Source organism: Grammomys surdaster, unplaced genomic scaffold, assembly GCF_004785775.1.
Source record: "Grammomys surdaster isolate TR1022 unplaced genomic scaffold, NIH_TR_1.0 190, whole genome shotgun sequence".
Lineage (NCBI taxonomy): Eukaryota > Metazoa > Chordata > Mammalia > Rodentia > Muridae > Grammomys > Grammomys surdaster.
In genome coordinates, this window is record NW_021604635.1 from 6,817,780 (window position 1) to 6,843,120 (window position 25,341).

Consider the following 25,341-nt stretch of genomic DNA (forward strand, 5'->3'; position numbering starts at 1 on the left):
CTCCAGACCTCACGGTTGGTTATGTACATCCTGCTGCAGTCCCCGGTGTTTGAAGGACAGTTCCCTCTAACTTCACAGTGATGCTTCCTGCCTTGTCTCACACGTGACTTTAAAAGGCACACACTGTCATAAGTCTATCACACAGGTCCACACCCTTTCCACATCCTCTTCCAGAGCTGGAATCCCACTTCAGTGTTTCTAAAACCCTCTTGATTTTTTTTTATTTCATGTTTAAAATTTTCCCCTAACATAATATTTTTATTAATTAATTAGATACCTTCCTGATTTTTCACTTAAGAAACATGGGACTTGAAAAAGAGCAATGTAGTCAGTAATCCTTTTTTGGCCTAAATTTTTTTTATTTGAAGAGATTTTTTATTACGATCAGCTCAGTTTGCACCTTCTGCTCTCATGATGAGATAGGATTACAGCAGAAGGGACACTGCAAGGCTAGGGGTAGAAATCGTGCCTGAGGTCATTTTCAATTTTTAATATCTTATTACCCCTCAGTTTTAAACAGAAGTAGCCTCGTTAGAGATGACGCCATCACATCACACTGTCTATTATTGTGGAAAATAATCGTCCGCTCTGAGGTGCGGCCTCTCTTTGAAAAGATCCTGACACTTGAGAAAGATTCTGCCGATTAGCTTTCAATTTGCCCTGCAGTCAGGAGCCCACTAGAAGCACATTCTGAGGAAATTAACTGAGGGTAGTTAGGAAAGACCATCATAAAGAATCTGCTTTTATCATATTCTGATAATCAAGTAAGAGTGCAGTTCAGGAGCACAAACCGGAGTGGGTCTGCTCGGCTTTGCTCGGCTTCGAGGCTATGCGCAGGTCTGTGTGGGTGCCGTTGGTTAATAGCTGAAGCAGGAAACGTCTCAGTGAGGATGCTCATAGTTGCCCTATCATATGGCCAAGGAGGGTATTAGTTCTTTTCAGTTAACCACGAAGGTGTCAAAGTTAGAAATGAAAAGGGAAAAGACTTCCACCGTAACACGGGATCTGAGTCTCTGGTGTGTTGTGAACAGCTCTGAGCCTATTCGGACTTTTCCAGCGATTCTCTACTCCATTCAGCATCTGATACCCCGCATCCATTATTTATCTCACGTCTCATCACTGAGTTATCACGAGGCATCGCGGAATCTATCTGCACAGGATATTCAGGTTGCGTTTGTAATGACCAAGCTTAAAGTGGGCAGGAGTCTCACTTAGTAGACAGAGAGGGAAACAGCATTCCGTTTTGGCCTGGAATCCCCATCTCTGTCAATCTCAGTGGCTCATTGGTGTATGCAACAGACGTTTTCGCCACTTTTAAAGGTCCAGGTTAAGTATTTTATTGGGCTTTTACAACAAAGATATGAGGACTACAAGACCTTGTATCTTTCATCCTATAGATGAAACAGCCCTGACTGGTTGAGTATAGCACTCATGCCCACACAACTAGAAACAGACAGAGCTCAGAATCTGGCTGTTTTTACCTTTAGGTTCTATGCTGGAAAAATAAATAATTTTTTTCCATGAAGATTTGGCCTTAAGTTTTAGTTCTAGGACTCAGATACCTGTTAGTACACATCTAATCCTGGGGTAATAAAGGGTTTCTGAGCCCCTATAATATGAGGCTCAGAAAATGATAAAGGACATGTAATCTAATTTTTAATTATTTTGATATTCTCCCCCCCTCTCTCTTTCTCTTTCCTTTTCTGGCTGGTTCAGCAGTTTATCTCAGAAAAATATCCTTGTAGAATGAAAAGGATTATAAATACATTCACTGAGAGTAGCAAAATTAATAAACCACTTAACTGGATAATTTCCTAGAATAACAACATTGTAAAAGCTGTGGGACCAGAGCACTGATTCTAGATTCCCTCCCAACTAATACAACTTTGCCAGGAGTTTGCAATAACTTTGCAAATTTCCCTGAATTAGATATTATTATTTTATCCAATAATCACTTAGATTATTTTTTATGTTTCCAATACTGCCCCTTTATATGATGGTTTGCTTTTTACTATTATCAGGTTTACTGGGATACAGTCCACAGGGAGTGCATCCATCCAAAGGGGTGGTTGGATAGGTTTTAAAATATTCATGGAAACAGAGTCTGCCTGGTCCCCACACAAACAATCTGTTTAGATACTTGTATCTCTCCAGGAGAGATCCTGTACTCCTTGGATGTCTAGCCTTCCCCTTCTCCAGCCTAGGTATAGTGACCGGCTCTTGGTATCACTCACTGGTCTTCCTTGGATGACAGTCGCTCCATTTTTCTACTCCCAGAAGTTTCTCTTCATGGAGCTCAACCATCAAAAGTTTTGTCATTTGAAACCAAATGCATATTTAGTTCCTACATTTCTTTTCTCTCCCTCTAAATCCATAGGACTTTAGATAGTTTTTAATGGATGACTCAACCCCTGAAGGATTTGTTAGCTGTTAAGAGTAACAGTGAGCTAAAAATAGTAGTTTAAAAGAAAAACTGGCTAAAATTGTTCTCCTTAGAAAATTAGTCTTTCTGTGTCACTTCAGCACAGACTGGATGTTAAGACGGTTAGCATTCAGTGAAAATGTATAAACTAGTAAGGAACCTGAGATGTGGCAGAAAGAGGCAGAAGTAGTCCCCAGGAGGCAAATTCTCACTCGCTGAGTGTCAAGCCCAAAGCTGCATTACAGCTAGGGAGAGCAAAGAGATTTTCCTACAGCATGGGGCAGAGTGACATCCGTCCTACAGTTGTGTCGAAGTGACAGTATCTCAAAGAGAAGATGAGGGTGGTGTGAGGTCAACTAAGGTAGAATCCCTGCAGTCAGGGAGTGGAAACGTACAGAAAGTGAGAAGCGGGTGATCAGAGTGATTCATCTGTCTGGCTTTACTAACTGTCATTTATCTTAAAGGGTAAACAAACTTCTCATATATCCAGGACAGAAAACAGATTTGCAAATTGGAGAAGAAATCCATAGAAATTAGGTCCCTGCCTTGCCCTTTTCACAGGGACTGAGGAGGCATGAAAACGAGAAGGGGGTGAGGGGAGAAACTTGCTTGAGATGGCTCCCCAAGGTTCACATTTGAGAGAGATAGCTCTAGGTACTTGAGGAGACATTTGTGAGTGGTAGAAGATCTGTGTCTTAAGACACTGGAGAGCGGAGACAGGATCTAGCATCGCAAATTTCCTGAAATTACCACTCAAAGCTGGGGCTCTAGGGACTGTTGTCAGTCAGAAACTCCTTCAGAGGCATCCAGCTGTCTCAGGCAGGCATTTTAAACAAGGCTTGTGTCATCCCAGAGACACAGGCTTCAGCTAGTAGAAACATGCAGGATTTAAGTAATAGCTGTTCAGTGTCCTGTGCCCAATCCTGTATCTGAAAACTCTGGGGTCTGGGTTTTTGTTTGGTTCATAGCCTGATATTGAACACACAGTGATCTTGTTTGTTTGTGACTCATCTTGGTTCTTATTTTATAAGGAATTGTACTGTTGGCATTCTTTGAACTTGAGGTTCAACTGGATCCTTAAAAGGCTAAATAGAAGGATTGTTATTGGGTAAACAGAAACTTAAACTCAGTTTCTTCAGGAATTTCCTGAGAGGTTTCTGTTTGTGGAGAAAGCCACTATTTCCTTTAACTGTTCCTAACAATCAAATACCTCTGGCCAAGGGCATCTAGTTCCAGATTAACTGAACAGCCTACAGCAAGGAGTTTGAAATCCTCATGACACTTCTGGTTCCTATCTTCCTAATAAAACAAACAAGGTATAAGAACCAAAGTTGACCTGTAAGCCTCACCCGTCCAAGGTAACTTAGTGGAATTCGAGAAGTTGTAGTTCCTGGAAAATCACAAAGCCACATGGGAAATGTGGTGGTCACATGGTTTTGTACTTAAGCTCCCACACACATGATGTGCTGCCACTTGCTGGGACTCCAGAGTGTGACCTGGATCAAGTCCATCCTGGTCAGTGATTAAAGCTTACTTCAAAGTTGACTCAAAATTGTAGAACTGGTTTTTCTCTTGCAAATCTCAGGGTTAACAAAGGCTTTTCCTGTTGGGTGGACGTCTTCACTCTTTGACAGTTTGTCTCCAAATAAACTGTCTTTCTACCCACAACGTGGTCTAGTTGACTGGTTTCATTGTGCCTCACTTAAATTTTCTTCCATCAGATGCCTTAGACCATGATCCTCTGGGATCATGTGGGAAGCAAGGAGAGGACACTGAAGTCCCAGAAGCTAGAGCCATAAGCAGTTGTAAGCTAACTGAAGCAGGTGCTGGGAACCTGACGTGGGTCATTCAGTATTTACTCTTAGCTGCTGAGCCACTGCCCCAAATACCACATCCTTTAAAAAGATTTATTTGTATTATTTTTACATTATGTGTCTATATGTCTCTGTGTGGGTATACACACAAATGGGTTTCCATGGAGGCCTGAGGCTTTGAATCCCCTTGGACTTTAGTTACTGGTAGTTTTGAGGTCTTCCCTACCCCTGCCCCATGTAGATGTGAGAAATCGAACTCGGGTCCTCTCCAAGAACAGCACACTACCTTATTTATTGATCCATCTCTCCAGGCCTCTTTGCTTCCTTTTAATTGTTTTATTACATTTCCATATTTATGTGTGTTGGGGGTGAGGAGGCCAATGATATAGATGTCAAATGACAACTTGCAGGTGTCTGCCCTCTCCCTCTACCTTGTGGTTATAGGGATTGAACTCAGGTGGTTAGGTTTGTTGCCAAGTAGCTCCACAGGGAGGCAGGGATCTGTATGTCCCTTACAACCTAAGCTTTTCGTGTTACTATGTCAACACGATACATTATAAGGCAAAAAGGAATATGTATGTGCATGTGTGTCCATGCATGTGTGTGTGTGTGTGTGTGTGTGTGTGTTGAGATAGGTTCTCAATATGTAGGAACTCATAGGGATCTGCCTACCTTTTGGCTCCTGGGTGATGAGATTAAAGTTGTTTGCCATTACACTGGGAAAGCAAGAGGAGTTTGAAGCATGCAACTGAGGTTACTGATCAGTTGACCTTCTGATGGGGAGATCATCCAGGCGAGACTAAAGTAATCAGAGGATACCTTGAATAGCAGGGTACTTTTTCTAGCCTGTAGCAGACATGGTTAGATCCAAAAAGCTAAGGCTAGATACACTACTGCCAGCCTAATGAGGCAAAGATGTGGAGAGCAGCCTCAAGGAGAAGAGGGGTGGCCCCTGCCTGGCTAACAGCCAGCCAGAGAACCAGAATCTCATTCTTTAGCCAAGAGGAACTGGATTGCATGCATTATGATAAGAGCCTAGAAGCATATTCTGTCCTGGTGTCTCCAGCGAACCTGAAACCTGACTCTAACCTTGTGAGGCTCCCAGCACAGTATCCTTCTGAGCCTGGGGGATTTCTTCACCCACAGAACGATGATAAGCCACAGGACGAAGGTTCTATTAAACTGATATGGTCATGGGCCTTTTTTTTTTCAGCAACAGATAATGAATACAGACCTATTTGTTAGTCATCTGTAGCTTTAAAGAGAAAATAAATCATCTTTTTTCTTGAAGCTTCTTTCACAGAATACTAAGCATAGAAAAGAAAGCAGAAGCTCACATTTTAGAGATACGTTGTACCCACAACAACAGCAGTCCTTATGTTTAAACTTCGAACAGAGAAGATAATGCAATTGAGAGAGCTATTGGCAGGCAAAGGTCAATTCACTGAAATGTCAAATACTTTTCAGTGAACTGGCAGATCATTATATCTGACAAGTCAGTACTCCCAGTTATAATATTCAAGTCTCCGACTTCATTGTTCCTCTCTCAACAGCTGACCCCTTTGAGTCTTTTCTTCAGCCAAACCCATGTCCCTCAGTGCTCACCTGTGGACTCAGGAAGTACCACTCCATCCCATGATGCTCCAGGCTTCTGTACCAAAGTGAAGACGCTGAACATGTAGCTAACAGCTGATGCATCCTCATTTTTTAACTTCTGCTTAGTTTGTTTTCCAGCTTCATGTTTGCTTATATTTTCATAATCTTGACTGCTTTTATTTTGAAATAGTCCCTAGCAGTCCCAACTAGCTTTAAACTCACTGTATAGCTGCAGACGACCTGAACTGCTGGTGCTCTTGCCTCCAACACTTGACCAAAGGCAGTAGATACTCACATGCCTGAGATGTGAACTCCTCCAGTGTGCTCTCTGCACAGTGTGAACTGGTGTAAAAGGTCAATGACCACTAGGGGAATGGATGAATGAGTGAATGAATGAATGAATGAATGAGTGAACAACAGGAAGTAAACTACTTAGTGGACTCAAAGTAGACTACATTTTGATTCATCAAGAAGTAACATTTTCATTACCGTACTCAGTGGGAAGCAAGGATGGAGAGCAATTGGTAATTATATTTAAAACAGTACTTCCATCAATTATTAACTAGCATTTAAGAGAGCCTTTTTTAGCATTGATATGGAGGGCTAAAACATAGGTTTTAGGAGTGGTACTCTTCCTCCTCTTGCTAAGTGGTCTCTCCAGCTGGTTACTGCTTCTTTCATTGCCCTTATCTGTGCAGAAGAAAGCACAAATGTGTGTTCAGTAGTCTCCCTAATAGAAGTGATGATTTTTAATTGATCTCCCATTTCTTTCATGTCCTGGACCCTTTCATATATTTATTTATTGCTTGGTATTTTATAGAGCACTACACACACACACACACACACACACACACACACACACAATCATCAAACTCTCAAAGTAAATTTAGTTTTAATTTGCACCCCTACTTTGAAATATGGAAACAAATAACCAAAGAACTTAACATATACTGATTTAACATCATGAAATACTGAGGTGGAAAAATGCCAAAGAGGACAGGAGTTGTAGTTTCTTCTGTATTTTTCCTAAATATTCTGATAGCTTACTCAAGTCTTGCTTAGGGGTTTCTATTTCAGCTTATAGTTCCATATCTCAGTTGATTGCCAAGGCAAGCCAGAGCAGGGGAACTCTGGCATGGCAAGAGCTGGGAGACATGAACCTAGACCAGAACTGATGCAGACAGAGCCCATGGAGGAAGGCTGCTTACTGTCTTCCTCCCCCTGGCTCAATTTGTTTATTATACACCACAGGACCACCTGCTGAGGGCTAGTGCCACCCATAGTGGACAGGGCCCTCCCACACTAACATCCATCAAGGGAATTCCCTTCTGGTAGATATTAATAAGGGCATTTTCTCAACTGAAAATGAGAGGAAGTTCCTGCCTCTCAGATGACCCTAGCTTCTGTTAAGTTGACAGAAAATGAGCCAGCACAACCCACTAGCCCCCATTTTATTATTGAGTAAGAACAGTCATTCATCATAGCTGAGGGAGTGGGAACGACATTTGGTCCCTGTAGAGAGGAAAGTTAATGGTATGGTCTTAGTTACCAGCTAATTCCTTATTCTTCTGGATATTTATTAGAATATTCTGGATATTTATTAGTATTCACAGAATACTGCTTTTGAGGTTTAGTATATATGGAAAGAATATAAAGTTTGCTGATTTTATTAGACATAACAGTAACCAGAATAGTTGCTAAATTATTATGTATGTTCATAATTCTCTCTATGCTTACAGGATTCCACTGGTGGAAAAATCATTCGCATACATGCACATACTGCTGAGGTACTTATGCGTGAATCATTCACACACATGCACATATGGCTGAGGTACTTATGCATGTCTTCCTTAACATCTTCAACTGATTACATCTCTCTGGTAGCACACTGTCTTTTCTTTAATAACTGTCAGCAGCACTTTAAAAATAAGAAATTATGGATCCTAATATTGGTGGGAAGGATGCTGTCATTTGCTTGGAAACCTAACACATGTAGAATTTACCCTGTGCCAAAGATAAGGAGCCTTGATTTTGAAATGTGAGGCTTAGTTAGATTTCAAGATTTTCTCTTTCAAATAAAAAGGCAAAAAATGAATGGCAATTGTGATTTTAAGCACAATAAATATGTAGGAGAAACTAATCTATAGTCTTAGTGGAGGCTGCCAACCACACGGATGTGAGCATCTCTAATGTTTCCACCTGGATGAGGCCTTTTGCTTGTTGTTATTTCCAGGTGATTGGCATGATCTGACAATCGGGGTTATTAGTATACTTCACAACTAATTGTATGTCAAATTGCAGCAACATTTCACCAGCTGTAGCTTACCAAGGGGGATTTATGGTGAAGTGGGAACTAGGGTGGTAAGGTTATCTCTCTCTCCCCTTTCTCTCTACATTTGCCTTTCATTCACGGATGAAAGTGAAATTTAGAACAGGAGATGTGGTGAGAACACAGGTTGATGGGCATGTCAGCTATGGGAATGCAGAGTTTTGTTTTCGGTTTTAGGAAGCTTTAGTAACAGTCTCCCATTCCCCTGAGTTACTCTGCTCCTCCCTCCCCCTTTTCTTTGGTGTGTGAGGAAAAGATTGAAAATAAGTACAAATGAAATAAAATGAGAAAATTCCAAGATAAGCAAACCTTGGTCAGGAAAGTGAGGCTATCTTCATAAGGATTTATTAAATGAAAAACAGGAAAATAATAATGAAGTCGCCTTGCTCATTAGCTCCAGGAATACAATTCCCTTCTCAGCAGTCCCCTCTGCTAGCCCCATGACTATTTCAAGAATGCGTATGCCAAACTTGTGTTACAAATGCTAATGCTTAGTTATTTGGAGCAAATAAAGTCATGAATACTCTCCTCGGACAGAAAGAAGCATGCTCTCAGTTCAGGGGGCCTAATGAGAAAACCACTTTCTATTTCAGTCCCTGTTTATTTTCCAATTCTTCAGGGACTAGATGGTATTTAACAATGAAACAAGTGGTGTTCCCATGTCTAATTAAGATTTTCCTGTCGGATTAATAAGTCATGTCTCATTAGACCGATGAACTGGAAGTCTTAATCTGCACCTTGGTTTGCTAATCTGGAAATGTGTTTGTGGATCAGTATTGAAGGATGTGGAACAAACAGGTTGTCTCCAGCCACAGAGTCTTCAGCTGCCACTTGCACATTGTTGATTCCAATGTAGCTCCACCCACAGATGCTCCTTAGTGTCACTCCTGAGTCCTGGCCTGAAATGACTGTCAGAGGAAGCCACCATCATGCGTCATGTTCCTTTTCAGCAGTGCAACCTGAAGCATCTTTCTGTCCTTCCTCCGTGACTTGTGCTTCTTTCTATGATAACATTCTTTTTTTTTCCTCTCTCACTAAGGGGAACTCATAAAGTGGCCAGAGTATAGCTGCCGTAGAAGAATCATTAGTTTTCTAATGGAGACTGGCAGGAAGCTATGCAACCACACCTGTGCTGACGTTCTCTCAGAGGGGTGGACTTGATTTCAGTGACACAGTGGAAGAGTAAAAACAACAACAACAACAACAAAAACCACCAAAAAACAAAACAAAACAAGGTGTATTTCAACATTCTATTTAGCTGACAATGTCCTAGACAGTTCCCCCATTGTTTTCTCAAGAGGACCCGGATTAAGTAGGCCAAAAATTGGCTGGTGGAGAGGAAAGCAAAACACAGTGTTATTTCCCTGATTCCAATCATACCTTCATAAAGTTGACAAGCAGGGCTAGATCGTCTCCTAAGTGGATTCTAGTTTTAGAATATCCTTTCTTTAGTGAATTAATTTGTGCCTAGATCCAGGAAGCCAAACTTCTTCTTCTTTTTCTTTTTTCTTTCTTTCTTTCTTTTTTTTTTCTGTGATATCCCCAGTGCATTGTGTTGGGTGCGTTCTTCACACAGATTTGTTGAACAACTGAGCGGAGCAGTATCTGCTCTGTAATTGCCAGAGCCAGCTGAGCCTTTATGATGAGCTCAACCCTAGGAAACCTCTCATTAAAGAGTTCATGCCATCATTTGGGAAATTAAAACAAATAACCTGGAATGGAGCATGCCTGTTCCATCCCTGTTAAATTAGTGATGAAGGAAGCAAATTTGGGGGATCCTAAGAGGTTGTAGGAGGTTGTGCAGACCTCATGAAATGGCTGGCCATAGGAATGTGATGGTTATCTTGGATTGTCAACTTGATGAGATTTTAAATCACTATGAGTACAGATTTCTGGGCGTATTCATGAATAATTTTCTAGATTAGATTTACTGTGACTGGAAGAGCAACCATAAATGTGGGTGGTACCGTGGCATGGCCTGGGACTGAAGATTGAATGAAAATAAGAAAGTCAGCCGAAGGCAGGCATTCATATCCCTGCTTTCTGTCTGAGGATGCAATGTGACCAGGTACCTCACCCTATCACCCTGACTCCTGGTCATGAAGAACTATACCGTCAATCAGCTAACCACCAAAACCAAACTGTCCTTTCGTACATAGCTTGAGGTATTTGATCACAGAAATGTGCATAGTAACTCATATAAGTCATAATTTGGTAGCTGTTTTGGTTTTAATACCTGAAAAAATAAAAAAAAATCAAATTATGCAAATATATATGTTTTGATATATATATATTCTTACAAGCTGACTGGCATTTCACACATACATAATAATATTTTGTTTTTATAACCTCATAAGATTGATGTGACTTTCCACATTTGACAGAGCTAAGGCCTGGGCAAGCTTACTCGTGAGTCTAATGTCACATAGTAGACACAAGATGGAGTTGAATTTGAACTCTAAAAGATATAACTCTCATTTGACTGGCATCAAGTGCTGTGAAACTTCACATACACTGTGCTGCTTAAACAAAACTATTCTGTATTATTGAAGAGCTTGGATCTCAGGCACTATGCCAAGTGTTTGGCACACATGCATCTCCTAACCTCGCTCCCACAGAGCCTGAGACTCTCCCCACACTGAACAGTTGTCTTCCAGGATTTTGTCTTCAGGATGCTTTGTTCTTTGTTTGTGTGACTCTTTTATATCTGTCCGAGGTTACCCTCCTGGCTAATGTTGATTCTGACTTTTGGATGTAAAAATGTCCTTGCTCGTCCCCCCCCTCCCCCCGCCAATTTCTTCCTGAATTCTGGCTTTATTTTGCCCTCTTCTTTTGTGTGTGGCTGTGAGTCTGTCTGTGCTTCTCCCTTTCTGCTGTGCTCCTCTAGCTGTCTTGACTTGTGACCTAGCCTCCTTATTCTACTGCATCCATATCTTGTATCTTAAGCCATCTATGACAAAAGGAACACAGGTGACCCGAGATGAGGCTACTAGCTGAGCCATCTAAGAAAACAGAAATGAAACAGAAATAAGTTTGCCTTAGGTAGGCAATGAAGAGATGGTTTGGTTTGTGATAAAGGATAGAAATATGAGACTAGGGAAATAGCTTACATGGTGGCTAACGTCTGATTCCCCATTGCTGTGTGATGAAGAATAAGCAGGCAGATCCTAGAAGTTCTCTGGCCATCCAGTTGACACAAAATACCAAGTTCCAATTTCATTGAGACTGCTTCTCAAAGAATGAAGTAGGGAGTGATTGAAGCACAGTCCTAGTAACAACCTCTGTGTGGAAGGACAAGCACACCCTCCTTCCCACATGAATATGCTAAACACAACCACACACACACACACACACACACACACACGTGAGGAGGAGGAATGGAAACAAGAAGATGGGTGTGGTGGCTTGTCTTAGGGATTTTTATTGCTGTACAGAGACACAATGACCACAGCAACTCTTAAAGAGAAAAACATTTAATTGGGGCTAGCTTACAATTTCAGAGGTTTAGTCCATTAGCATCATGGAGGGAAGCATGGCAGTACCCAGGCAGACATGGTGTCAAGAAGGAGATGAGAGTTCTACATCTTGACCCACAGTCAGCAGAAAAGGATTGTGTGCCACAACGGCAGTAACTTGAGCATAGGAGATCCCAAAGTCCACCCCCACAGTGACACACTTTCTCCAAGAAGGCCACACCTCTTAATAGTGCCACTCCCTATGGGCCAAGCATTCAAGCATATGAGTTTACAGGGGACATTTCTATTCAAACTACCACATGGCTCATGCCTGTAATTTTGGCCATTTGGAGGTTTAAGTGGAAGGACTGGCAACAAGTGCAAGGCCAAGCTGAGCAACATAGTCACAGGCTAGACAGTGCTCTGGGATTCAATCTCATCTCAGAAGACAACAAACTCTTTTTAGAGGAAGTAATATTAGACAGATCTTTAGAAAGGTTAAACTCGAGAGTATGTATGACAATGTAGGAATTAGAGCCTGAGTTCAAATGAGTGAATAAAAGCCCAGAAAAAGCCCAATATGTTGAAGGAAATATGGCTTCTTAACAGCATTGACAGAGATGCAAGGAAAGATTATGATAAGGACATCAGATAGGGGAATCGATTCTGATTTATCCAGACCAGGTACAACAACAGTTTGCTAGGTAGCGGCTGGGGAAAGAAAGTGCAAATGGAGAAACAGATGAGTACAGGAGTATCCTTAAGGAAACATCAGTAGGGCTATGTAAAAAGACAGTAAGATATGTACAATTTAATGGTTGCTACTAATTTTGAGAAAGATTTTGCTTTCTTTGGGAACATGCGGAAAGAGGTACATAAGGAAAGACTAGCCAATCGAAGCACTCCACTGAGTGTCCTTAGCAAGCGAGACTTCGCTGGGTGGGAGGAAGCAAACAGGGCCAGCACATGTGGCTACGATGTCATTTGGGCTTAACTATTCTTGGATTTTCTTCTTTTTAGTTTCAAAGCCATGAGCTGAGATCTCTCAGAGATATATGAAATGCACGACAAACTTTTATTGAAAACCTACAATAGAACTCTTTTTGTACAGGTATTCAATATAAAAAAGAATGGAGTTATTTTTGCCTCTTTCCCCAAATGGTAGATATATTTGGGATATACATTTTTATCGCAATAATCTTAAACATGTGTGGTGATGATCCATGTTAAAGTGTAATAGAATTTTCTTGGAGGTTGGAGGTTCCTTCCCTCAGAAACATTACATTCTGTACACATGAACCACGGAGTGTTGGGGTAATGCTAATTTTTTTGTATACCCTGTATTCCTTGAGTATGGGTGTGACCTATGACTATACCTGGCCAACAGAATGTGGTAAATGTGATAGAGTATCACTAGTCATTTTGTGATACTGTGTACAATTTTCTCTGTAATAGACTTGAATTTGTCTTGTTTTTTCCTTTCTTTGTAAAAGAAAATTCAAATAGTCCTTTAGCTACAGGAAACTAAATGCTGTCATCAACCACATTAGGATAAATGGAAGTCCCACCCATAGTTTAGATGAGAATCAAGCCCTGGCCAATGACTGGCTGGCAGTCCTGTGAGAACCTGAAGCAGGGACCCCAAGTCAACCATGTCTAGGACTGCTGCAACCTCAAGTGCTCTGCATACTTCCAGACCCGACTTCTTACTTCTTTCTTCTTTTCTATGCTTCATAGAAATTTTACCTCCAAAGAAGTAACATTCAAACCTCACAATCCACGACTTTCTCTAAGGCTGAAGGCTATGGGAGGCTCACGTGGACCCAGGCAGGGAGATGGAGAGAAGCCGGAGTTTTGTCAAGGACTGAAGAATGCAGGATGGATGGCATTCTGACCTGAGGCAGGGTAGTATTTGGGCCTTTGCTCAGCCCCAGTTAATTCTTTTGTTGCTGAGGCCATCAGTGGTCCAGAAATTACCTTGCTTACTGCAGGTGCACTTTAGAAACTCGAGTACCACTTCCTGGCTGAACTTAGTGTTAACCCCAGCTTGGATCTTATCTCCTCTCACTTTTCCTACAGTTATTCCCTAAAATGAAAGTCTGACTGATCCCATAATATTTCCCAGTGGCATCCAAAATAAATGAATCCACCCCAGTATAGCACACAGAGGTTTTCCTCAGTCTGAGTGACCCTTGTACTTCTTGACAGATTTCCTATGCTATGCAGCCACCACACAGTCTATGTTTCTATAAGGCTCAGTGAAAATTCATGCTATTTCCAGATTTCTATTCTTTCTAAAGTTGTTCCTCCCATGAGCCATGCTCTCGTTTGTCATGTGTCAGGCTAAGTTCACCTTATTCTTTATGGGCATACAGTAAGCCTCAGAAAGACTCCATACACCTTTTAAACAAGATTCTCGGAGGCGGATGCAGAGGCGTCGTGGGGATCCAGCTGGAAGAGCATCAGAAATAAGCATGGCTTGTTTCTTCCAAGTGGGCAACAGCTTGTCATCAAACCATGACCTTAGTGAATACGAATGTAAATGAATTCTAAGCACTGGGCATCACTACCTCATCGAAAACGCTGTGAAGATACTATGTTTTTGTTTTTCACTCTGTGAACTTCTAATTGACTATGCATATATTTTTAAAAAGTGGCAGATCTCTACATGACTTCGGAGATGACTGGGAATACCACAAGATGAGAAAGGTTCAAAGACTTCAGCATCTGAGCATTTGCCCAGCTGAAGATGCTATGGTTACATTTTTTGTTGCCACATTCTTGCCAGTGTTTGTGAGATGTAAAGGAAGTCACCTTGCGCTAGGAGACTAAGTCCTCTGAGTATGTTTAGACATGAAAACTGATCTAACTGATGAGTAAGGAAAAGGATCAACCAAGGATGGAAATTTACTAGGAGTGTAGGTGCCACTAGGGGGCTGTCTCATATCCCACAAGTTCTGACCAACACGGCAAGGCAGCAAAATAACGACAAAGGGCTCTGTGACTGGCAGTGTGTGCCTTAGTCACATTACTATTTCCATGTTCACTTGAAGCTTGAATATTCAACTTTATTATTTGAAGGTTTGCTATAGTTAAGAATGCATTTATGCAAAATAATTTAGCAATGCAATATAAATATGTCCCCGGCAGAGAATGACACACTGCTGGGCTACACCCAGTCTCTTTGGCACAATAAAAACAAACAAACAAACAAACAAACAAATAAAGCTTCATCTGGCTTCTGGTTTCTTTTCGTCCTGAGTAACACAAAGTAAAATAATTAGAAAATTTCCCACCAGGATAATTCTGCTGTATCAGTGAGTCCTTATTTGAAGCACTCTTTACTGACATGAAATATTGATGTATCTGCATATTGAGACATATAAATTCATGTGCAATTGAGGATTAAGTTAATTAATAAATACATGGAATGAATTTTAAGACTGAGGCAGCTTTGGGTGAAGAAAGCGATGGGAAGCTGGACCTGTGTCGCTGGGTTTGAGAAAAGGGTAACATGCTATTAGGAGAATTTCTCATCTGTTGTTCTTAAACAACTCAAAAGAAAAATGTGCTTTAAACATTTCCCCCTTCAACATTTAACCATATTTATGATATTCCTTATTACAAAGGAATGAACTATTGGTTATTTATTTTCCTCTCTATATCATGGTTTATGTTTCTTTCCACATATTTTCAAATTATAAGAATAATTCACTGTTTAATTTGTTACTATCCTAAGATCTCGTGCCATAAACACATTTTTAAAAACTGTGCTTAGAACTGTAGAGTCCTGTGTGCTCTGAAAAGTGTAAATTCCTCAAATTGAATAAATCAAGGTTATTTAAGGCCAGAGGATATTAGAGATGAGAAAAGGAAGGCGATTTCCCCTGGATTTTCTTTTTAAATTACTTTTTTTTCTTTATTGCAGAATCTAGTTATACTCTTTTTGAGTTTGTTAATAATTAACAATTTTAATATCGAGTCTAACTCTATTCATAATGGAATAAAAAGTCCTAGTGCAAATTTGTTAGTCTGGTAAATGATTCTTATTTTTTCTTTTTCACATGTGAGTTTGTGTGGTAAATATACATATGTGTGTGTGTGCACTTGTTCACATGTAGGAGTGTGTGGTGTGTGCATGTTCACAAACGCAAATGCATGTATGGTGTGCATTTGTGCATGTACATTCACATGCGTGAGTGGGTGTGTGTGTATGTTCATATGTACAAGTGTTTGTGTGCATGTTCACATGTTCTAGTCTGTGTATGTGTGTTTGTATATGAATGTTCTGATGTGTGATTGTCTGGTGTGCATGTGAGTGGCGTATATATATGCATGCTTCCATGTGCAAGTGTATACGTGCAGGTTAACATATGAAATTGTAGGTGTGGTACGTGGATGTATGTATGGATGTATGCATGTTCACTTGTTTAAGTGTGTGCATGTGTGTGTGGTCTGTATATATGTTTGCATGTGAGAGCGTGATGTGCATGTATGTATGTATGTATGTTCACATGTGGGATTGTGTTTGCGTGTCTTTCTCTCTCACTCTTTGTGTGTCTCTGTGTGTGTGTGTGTGCGCACACATGCTCATGCATGTAGAGACCAGAAGTTGATGTTGGGTATCCTCCTTGGCCATTCTTCATGTTATTTACTGAGGTAGGTTGTTTTTACTCAGCACTTGCAGACTTGGCTGGTCTAGTTAGCCAGCTTCAACCCAGGTTTCTCTCTCTGGCTTTGAGCATTGTGACTTACCACAGGGGCTTCCGGCATTTATATTGGAGATCTGTACTCTGGTTATTTGGGGGTCTATATGCATGTATTTGGTTTTAGTTTTACAAAGATCAATGCAAGGTTTGCTTGTGTGCCACCTTCTTCAGCCCTTTAAAATATGAGTATGTGTCCCAGAAGGCAGTGCTGAAGATTAAGTAGCAGCAGTTGCTTTCAGACTCAGACTTTTTGCCAATCAAGAAAAAAACACTCTAAGATACTCAATGTAGCTCATAGGTGGAGTTATGATCTTTTGCTTAAGCTGGAGAGCTTTTTTTTTTTGGTGGTAGTTCTTTTGATAAAATCTGGGTATTATAACATCAAACAAGACAGACAAACTACCTAGGCAAAATAAACTTTCCACTTGACAACATAAGTCAAAATGAAAAGATGAGCTAGCTACCTAAATCTTTGAAAACACAAGGTAGGCATTACATCTGATGGCAGAAATAAATGTCTAATCACTGACTGATACTGTATCACATACACAATACTATATTCGTTTTCAGACTGCGTGTACATTATACTGTAAAATGATTTTCATTCATTGTCTTAGACACATCTCAACATAATATTTTGAAACAATATTTGTATACTAAGCATTAGAAAAGGAAAACTAACAGTTACCTGACTAATGACCATATTAAGCAGCTATGCCCATCATAACACCAAAGGAAAAGTATTTCTTTTTATCCTGAACAAGATTTTCTGAGTAAGTTTGAGAGTTTGTTCTGAAATGTATAATTATGTAATGTCATGGACACTCACTTTGGTGGTTTCAAAATGAAGAGTCGCCACACAAGTTTGTGTTCCAGGAAGGAGAATTCATCTTAAATTTATGTATACACATACATATACATAAGTCCACACTCACACATATATTATGTATGGGTCTATATAAGTGCCTTTCTTCTTGAACAGTTTTGAAGTCATGTACTTCTGGTAACACAGTGAATTTCAATCCACAGTCTCCATCTTAATGGAGCTGATTGTGCTGCAGAAGTGTTTACAGCTATGTATGACCACAACGGTCGCAGCCCATGAATGACAGGAGGCAGAGATGCCAGTGGCTGCTCTAGAATTCATGACAGGCAAAAGTGCCTGGCTCTAGCTTGCTTCCTTTTGCTGCAGAAAGACTTCTCTTCCCAGCCCCAGAGACATTCTGAAGATCCACTGTAAGCCCTGGCATATTGTCTAACTACAGGGCCAGGAAGTTCTTCTTGTCTTAAGAGCCATCTGCTAATTGCAAGTATCTTGAGACAGGGGTCTATTCTAAAATTCCTATGACTTAGGCCATATGTCACACCATTCGCCATCCTAGCTTCTAGAAATGAATGACCATCTGAAAGTTTCTACACATTCAGTAAAGTTTACAGATCCTAAAACTGAAACCATTGCCAAGATCCTTGGCTAATCAGCAAGAGCAAAATGTTTCAAAAATGAACCTTTCTTTGTGAGGAAGTGCCTAAGGCTCTCGAATCAAACTAGATAGATTTAGGTTTCCAAGCTACTGTTAAGGGGATGGCTGGGCCCCTTATTGGTTTATTAGGGTTTTCTCTAATACCAATAGTTATTACAAATAATGCACACATATGGGTGGGTGATGACCTCTCGCCTCTTCCACACTAATTTCCCATTCTAATTGCCTAATATTGGAGAGTATATACCGCCCAGCCTTGTCTTCACGGTAGAAATCCCTACAGATCTGACCCAAAGCTTCATGGTTATTACAAATCCTGGCCTTCTCTTCTATAGTTAGTCAATATTTGCAAGTGTCATAACCTATGAATAAGGCACAGCTTAGAAAAGTTCTATCAGAGAAGAGAAAATAGGACCATGTTTCTGAAGGATAAAGGAGAAGTAAGACCATTTTGTGGTTTCTAACATATACTGTGTTTGGCCTTTATTGTAGTTGTCTATGAGCAGGAGCCTCTAAAAGGAAAATTATTCTTCTATAGTGGTTTTTTGTCTTGTGGCATGAGATGAAAAGTCTTATATTAGGGAAAATATGTGTTACGAGCTATGTACAACATATATACAACAGGCTAATTGGCAAATATGTAGCATGAACCTATTCTCACCCACACTCTTCCCTCTGACACAGAAACTTTTCATTTCTTCTTGTGTTTCTCCTGAACACAGATACTCTGGGCCATTTTTTTCAAGCAGAGACTGCAGAAGATGGACTGACATTCTACCACACCTCTGCTAAAGAGAGCATTTTTGATGTCTGGACATGTTTAGTCTTGTGGAAAAGAACCTTATTTCCTTCATAGACAAGAGCAGCAGTATGGCTAGCAGTATTTCCCAAGAGATGGCCTGATTTAAAAAAAAAATCGATATCAACTCTTGACACATTTTCATTTACATCAGCACATGACTTTCAGTCGGGGTACAAATCAATACGTAGCTTTTAACACGACTCAACTCTTCCTTCCTATCATGCTGCAGGCAGGCCATTTGCCTTAACATACCATGTTTCTTCAGGAGAAAGTTTAACTGTTTTTTTCTGTGACTAATCACAACAACCTAAACTGCAACATTAATCACATGACCATTTCTTCATCCCCACTTACAGCCAATTGACTTTTTACTTAGTGAAACCATTTGCAGAAACTGACAGTTATTCTAAAAGGGTCAAGGGGCAATGGGGAAAAGAAATATCTAGTTCTAAAACATATATAATATATGGTTTCTTAGAGTAACACTATGCTGGACAGTCATTACAAACCTCAGACTTTGTGGGAACTATCTGCAGGCAAGGTAGAGACTGAGACTTGTTTAAAATGGAAGTGTTACTGAGGGTCCTGGCATTTGCTCTGCAGATAATTAACCTGTTCTTTTCTTGAAGCTACAAGTCGCAAAGGGTCACCAATGATTGGCAATGTGTTTTCTCTGACTTTTGAAAGTGGGTTCTTTTTTTCTTCTGATTTTTCAAGCTAGCTTAAAAATTCACTTAGATCTGATGCCACGCGAGCCTGGCAACCTCTGCAGTATTGGCAGTCTTCAGTAAATGTAACAAGTAGTTCATTACTGTAGTAACTCAGATTTCTAAATAATGAATCAAATTCGTACATTATTCAGAACCCACAACGGGGTCATTAAGCTGAATAAGCAGGGCCTTGCAGAGGTTTACAGCATATTTATCTAGGGCAGTTCCACAGCACCAAAGTAGCATACTTTAAAAATATGTGAGAAGGCAACCTCCTGTATCGCATCATGTTCTATTTGCAATGGTATCTTTTAAGAGTGCTGCTCAGTAAGATGTCTGTTCCCTTCTGATGCTCCCTCAGAGCACTTTGTTGATGAGTGCTGAGTGTGGAAGGCCCTTCCCATTGCTTTACAGGCCTGTTAAGTATGTAAAAGGAACAGGCTATCTTTAGCAGCAAAAGTTGTGGGTGTTTCCTCTGCTGCCTCCATGTCCTGCTATACGGATGAACTAGAGGCTCGAATATAGCTGTACTTAGCCCATCTGACATCAGGTTTGGAACATTTGCAAGACACAAGTGGTGTGGACTCTCGAGTTATGGCATCGACTGAAATGGGAGATATTTAAAAAACGGCGCTCAGTCCGGCTTGTTCCCAGACAGCTGCCATGTTCCCACTGTTGTTGCTCAGACTGGGGCTCTGGCTATCTAGACACATCTGCCCTGGCACCCAGGAGATGCCAGCATGACGGCTGGCTCTGCCAATCCATCACGCTGCCCCTACAAAGCTCAGCTGAGCCCCTGATAATATCTTTCATCGGTACCCAGTAGAATGAAGATTCTTAAAACTTAAATATTATCCAATAGATTTATGTATTTGGAAATGCTCAATTAACAAGATGCTCACACTCTCAGAATTGTTACCCAATATCTAACCTTTAGGTATAAATGTTACCCAGGACTGCTCTCAATCCACCCGTCTTCTTTCATGGTTGCTAACCCTCTTCTTTCCTCTCGTCTCTTCTCTCCTCCCCTTCCTCTTTCCTTCTCCCAGCTCCACCTCCTCTTCTACTGCCCAATCACTGAGCTCCACTGTGAATACAATGTAGCAAGAAAACATCCTGCTACAATTGACAAGAAGCAGATCTGTGGACATGAGAAGTGCTCTCTGCTGCTCCTTGTCTGTCTTCTTGTTTTCCCACTCCAGAGATTGAGTGCTGCTGTTCCAGATGTTTGGACATCACCATGACAGGTACCTTATGCCTGGGCACCTTGCCTGCATGAAGGAAGATGATGGCTGAGCTAACTTAAGGTGGTAAACCTTAACTAAAGTAACTACTCCCTAGGAATTGTGTATTACATATCTGGCCTTGGGACTTATGTGTTATTCATTTTCCCATTTGGAAAGCTCAGTTTATGGCACTTGGTGTGTCTAAAAGTAACACAATGTGCCTTCACTTCAACTCAATCTTTAAAGTTGTATCACCATACCAACATGCCTCATTGTAGCCGTGACTATGTGTAAGCAGTCTGCCTTCTTAAATAGGCATTTTGAAAATTTTCTGAACTGCAGAATGTGTAAGGCTTCCCTTTCTCTGGGAAACAGGAGTAGTCAGCCCAAAATAGATATTTTTTTTAAAAGCCCAAATCAAAGTTTTATTAGGATTGCACACTTCCAGATGCCTGAATTATTTTGAAGGATTTTGAAAACAGTCGTCAGCTCACCTTAACAACCAGTGCTGCCCTTGTAGGCAGAGTGAGTATGTTGGGAAAGAACCAAATAGCACATACTATGACTTCAGCCTCTGATGACTTCCATTCTTATCCCTGAGTCTTGTAACTTATTTCTCTATTGAGGCCTTCTTATAAAGCAGTATTTAAGAGGCATGAAATAGTGAATTTTTTAGACATTTAATAAACATGCTTTGACAAGGCCACCCTCAACTACCTATACAGGTGGAGCCATGAGTCCCTCCCTTTGTGTTCTCGGGCTGGAGGCTTTAGAATGGCAAGAATTGCCTCTTTTCATCTACAGACAAATTACTGTCCAGAAAAGGACACACTTGGGGAATAGTTGACTGATTATATCTGCCAAGACAGAGTAATCAGCCCTTAATAATTCTGCATCACTAGGTCTGTCAGGTGATCCTGGGCCAGAAGGCTGAAGACCAGATGCTCCAACGTTTTGTAGTATAGGGACTGTCCGGGTGTTCAGCAATCTCTATAAATTGGCTAAGTTTTAGAAGCTATTCTTTGTGCTTCCCATAATTTCAGTTAATTCAGTCATTCTGGATTTCTGACGGGGTTGAAGACTTATAGTCTCATAGCCAATCCTGGCAATTTACTTTAAGAGAAAAGACTTGAGAGGATGGTTTTTAGCTAACATTCATTCTAAAGCCAAGGAAAAAAAGCCAGGTTTAGAACTAAGTCTTTTACTTAGGAGAGATGACAGAGGTTCTGGTTAGTCAACAAAATGATGGACTGGGTATTAGGTCTATCTTGTACCTTACTGATACAAATTGGTATAGTTATGCTCTAATTGTATTTTGAGAGAAAAGTTTTATTTTAACAGGAAGGGTGATATGTAGGAGGAGCTATGGTGTGAGAAGTAGGGAGAGGAAGAGGAGGAGTAAGGAGAGGAGGAGGAGCTAGGAGGAGAGAGAGAGAGAGAGAGAGAGAGAGAGAGAGAGAGAGAGAGAGAAGGGGGAGGGCATGGAGGCGGATGTTCCTGTGTCTCTGCCAGTCAAAGATAGTTGGTATATCTAGGTTGGGCATTAGGTTACACTTCTGATTCTGATTGTATGGGCATCTTGTTGTTAAGCATTACCAAACTTATAAAGCCTTTGATTAACATTTTAAAAAATAAAAATAAGAATTCTGAAAATAAATAAATAAATAAACATGCTTTAATTTTAATATGCTTTGAAACTATCTAATAAACATAATCTATGATTTAATGAATATCAGTTTTTGGATGAGACTCAAATAAGTACAGAGGGGAAAAATTATTTAAAGTGAAAGAAGTTTTTGGTAAAGATTTAGTTTGTGTGTGTTTTTGTATGTTCACCAAATGCTTGCAATGACTGCAGTGGCCAGAAGAGGGCAGTAGAACTCTTGGAATTGGAGGTGCAGGTGGTATGCCACCATGTAGGTACTGGGAATTGAACTCCTGTCCTTTGGAAGAGCAGCAAGTGCTTTTAACTGTAGATCCATCTTTCCAGCCACACACAGAAATTATTTTCTAGATAGAGTGTAGAGGGTAAGAAATTATCTGAACACTCCTGACCACTGAATGTAAAAAGAATGTTTGCAAGCCATTGCACAGTGAGTTCAGAGAACACAGGCGATGTTGTTTGGGAGAGGGAGATGGAGAAGGAGAAGGAGAGGGACATCCACCTGCCTCTTTCTCTCCAACGTTGGGCTTAAAAGTGTATGCCATCACACATGGCTTGTATTTTCAATATCTTCTTTGTTGGCCTAGTTTCCAGATGATACCTATGTATTTTGTTATTTTTTTAATATTAAAAAATCCTACTGTACAAAACAAGGTGGGATTTTGACTTTTACTTTAAACTTACAAGTATTTCTTTATGTTATTCAAATCTCATGTCAAGCAAGTGAGAGGGCATGGAACTGTATTCCATTTCCTCCAACCCTTACTAAGAGCTAGAGAAACATGTGCATTCAGATATCCAGTGAACAGATACATTTCCCCTCTAGTTAACAAGCATACTTTGAAGTTGGATTCTGTGCTATGAGAATTTACTGTCTCTTTACTGAGCACAGGGAGTGATAAATTAGCACTATATTTTAACTCCAGCCCCACAGCTCATATACTATGGGCACTTTCTTTAAGTTTGCCCAGCCCTAGAATTTCCCAGCATTCCTCTAAATTCTGCTACTCCCTTAGACCTGCACTTGGACTCATGTCAACAGATTTCTTCAGAACTCATGTTCAAGACTGATTTCATTTTAGTACTCCACTAGGTTTTGTTTGGCTGTATGGAGGTCAGAACATGCTCTATGGAGACCAGATGTGTTCATCTGGAAAAGTCAGGTCTGCTTCCCTGACAGCTACTCACCTTTGACAAATGTCTATCTGTAGAAAGAAAATAGAGCATACATTGTCAATTAGATTACCCATAGAATAAAGTTCATGTCATCATAGCATTGTTGTGGCCTTGAAGATTATCTTCCCATGTCAGACTTAGTTTAACCCAAACCTTATTTTCACCTTTTAATTCATTCCCCTTGAAACCATAGGAGATCTTGGAGAGCATACTCTGAGATCCTGCTCGTCCCTACAATCCTCAAGAGCATTATCCAAAAACTGCATATCAGAGACAGAGGCAAGAAGAGTCTGTGTGAACAACCCAGTGAGCTTTAGAGAAGTACGATCCCTCTTGGTTGTCAAAGAAAGCTTCAAGGTCAACAGATGATTATGAGTAAAAATTAGTTTGCAAGATGGACATATGTATTAGGAAAAGAAGACAGGGTCTTGAATACTGAGGGACAGCTCAGGAGAGCTGACATGCAGCATCCTCCCACCAAAGGCCTCCTAACCGCACAGACAAAGAACACGACTGGGATTTTCATTAAAACATGCTTCAGCTGATATAAACTACTTCAGGTAACCCCCAGGCATTTGCTAACTTTACGAAACATACACATGAATAACAGTCCACTTATCCTGTTTTCTATGAGTCAAACATAATTCTACAACATTAATTCATTAAGAATTGGTGCTGGGCGGTGGTGGCGCACGCCTTTAATCCCAGCACTTGGGAGGCAGAGGCAGGCGGATTTCTGAGTTCGAGGCCAGCCTGGTCTACAGAGTGAGTTCCAGGACAGCCAGGGCTACACAGAGAAACCCTGTCTCGAAAAAACCAAAAAAAAAAAAAAAAAAAGAATTGGTATTTAACCCCCTAGCAACGGACAAAGAGACACCTTGGTGTTGTTGTTGCTCTTATGTCAGTCAGGGGCAGAACAGATGTCTGTCCTTTGTTTACACTAGCTTGATGCTGGGTTTGGTAGATCAAGCTGTTCTATGCCTAGGACACATAAAAATCAAATCAAATCAAATAATCAAATCAAAACCAGGCAACATAGCACAGTAGGAGAAAGATAGACAGAGACGTATTTTCCGCCATGCCATGAGGTGTAACAGAGGAAAGATGCTCACAGATCCTTCACCCCATAGTAAGAGCAGGCCATAGGCACACTGAGCCCTGCCTACCACCATGCAGTGCAGTGCAGAAGGAGGCAGAGGTCTGCAGACCACTCTATGCCATCCATAGGTCTGCCCTCTGGCCCACAGCACAGGTAGGCCAAGATGGGACTGAAAACACCAGTTTACCACCATGCCACACTACCCTGCTTCTCGCCAGCGTGGACCCAGCACCTCACCTATACTGCAAAGCACAGCAGAACTGAGTCTGGTGGTGAGAGCAGAGGTGAGCTGCACTGAGGGTGAGAGTGGGAGAGCTGGTCCTGCCACTTGCTTGCCATGAAGAAGTGTGGGTGTGGAAGTCATGCATCCCTCTCACCCCTCACCCCTTGGCACCTGTAGCAGTTGGGAGAGCTGATTCCAAGGGCATGAAAGCAGGAGAGCTGGCTTTGGACTCATTACGCAGATCAGGCTGGGGTTTAATATATAGAGACCTATCTGTTTCTACTTCCCAAGTGCCAGGATTAAACTGTTTAACATTATACCATCTTGTTTTGAATTTATAAATGGCCCCAGGAGTCTTCTGCATTAAAAAATGCTGTATGGTTCTGCAAACATTTGCTACTATACCTGGAACACAGCACATCCTCCACAATGAGATTGTCCCGGGAAAATACTGTCTTGGTATCACAGAGCTGCTTTAGTGACAGCAAACTCTCATTAACTAGACAATACAGATTTGTGAAATAGGTTGCACACATGTTCTTTTACAAGTGGGTTTGATTACTTGTGGCATTAGCAAAATTTACATTGATTAACCAGTAAGCTGTAATGTTGTTTTCGATCTGGTCTGAACAAATC

At 40.8% G+C, this 25,341-nt stretch overlaps 1 protein-coding gene across 3 annotated transcripts in view; it reads right to left on the reverse strand.

Annotated features, from left to right (window-relative positions):
• Positions 1-25,341, reverse strand: part of Hs3st5 (heparan sulfate-glucosamine 3-sulfotransferase 5) — a 275,974-nt gene that overhangs the window by 16,504 nt on the left and 234,129 nt on the right. The gene's annotated exons all lie outside the window — the stretch shown is intronic.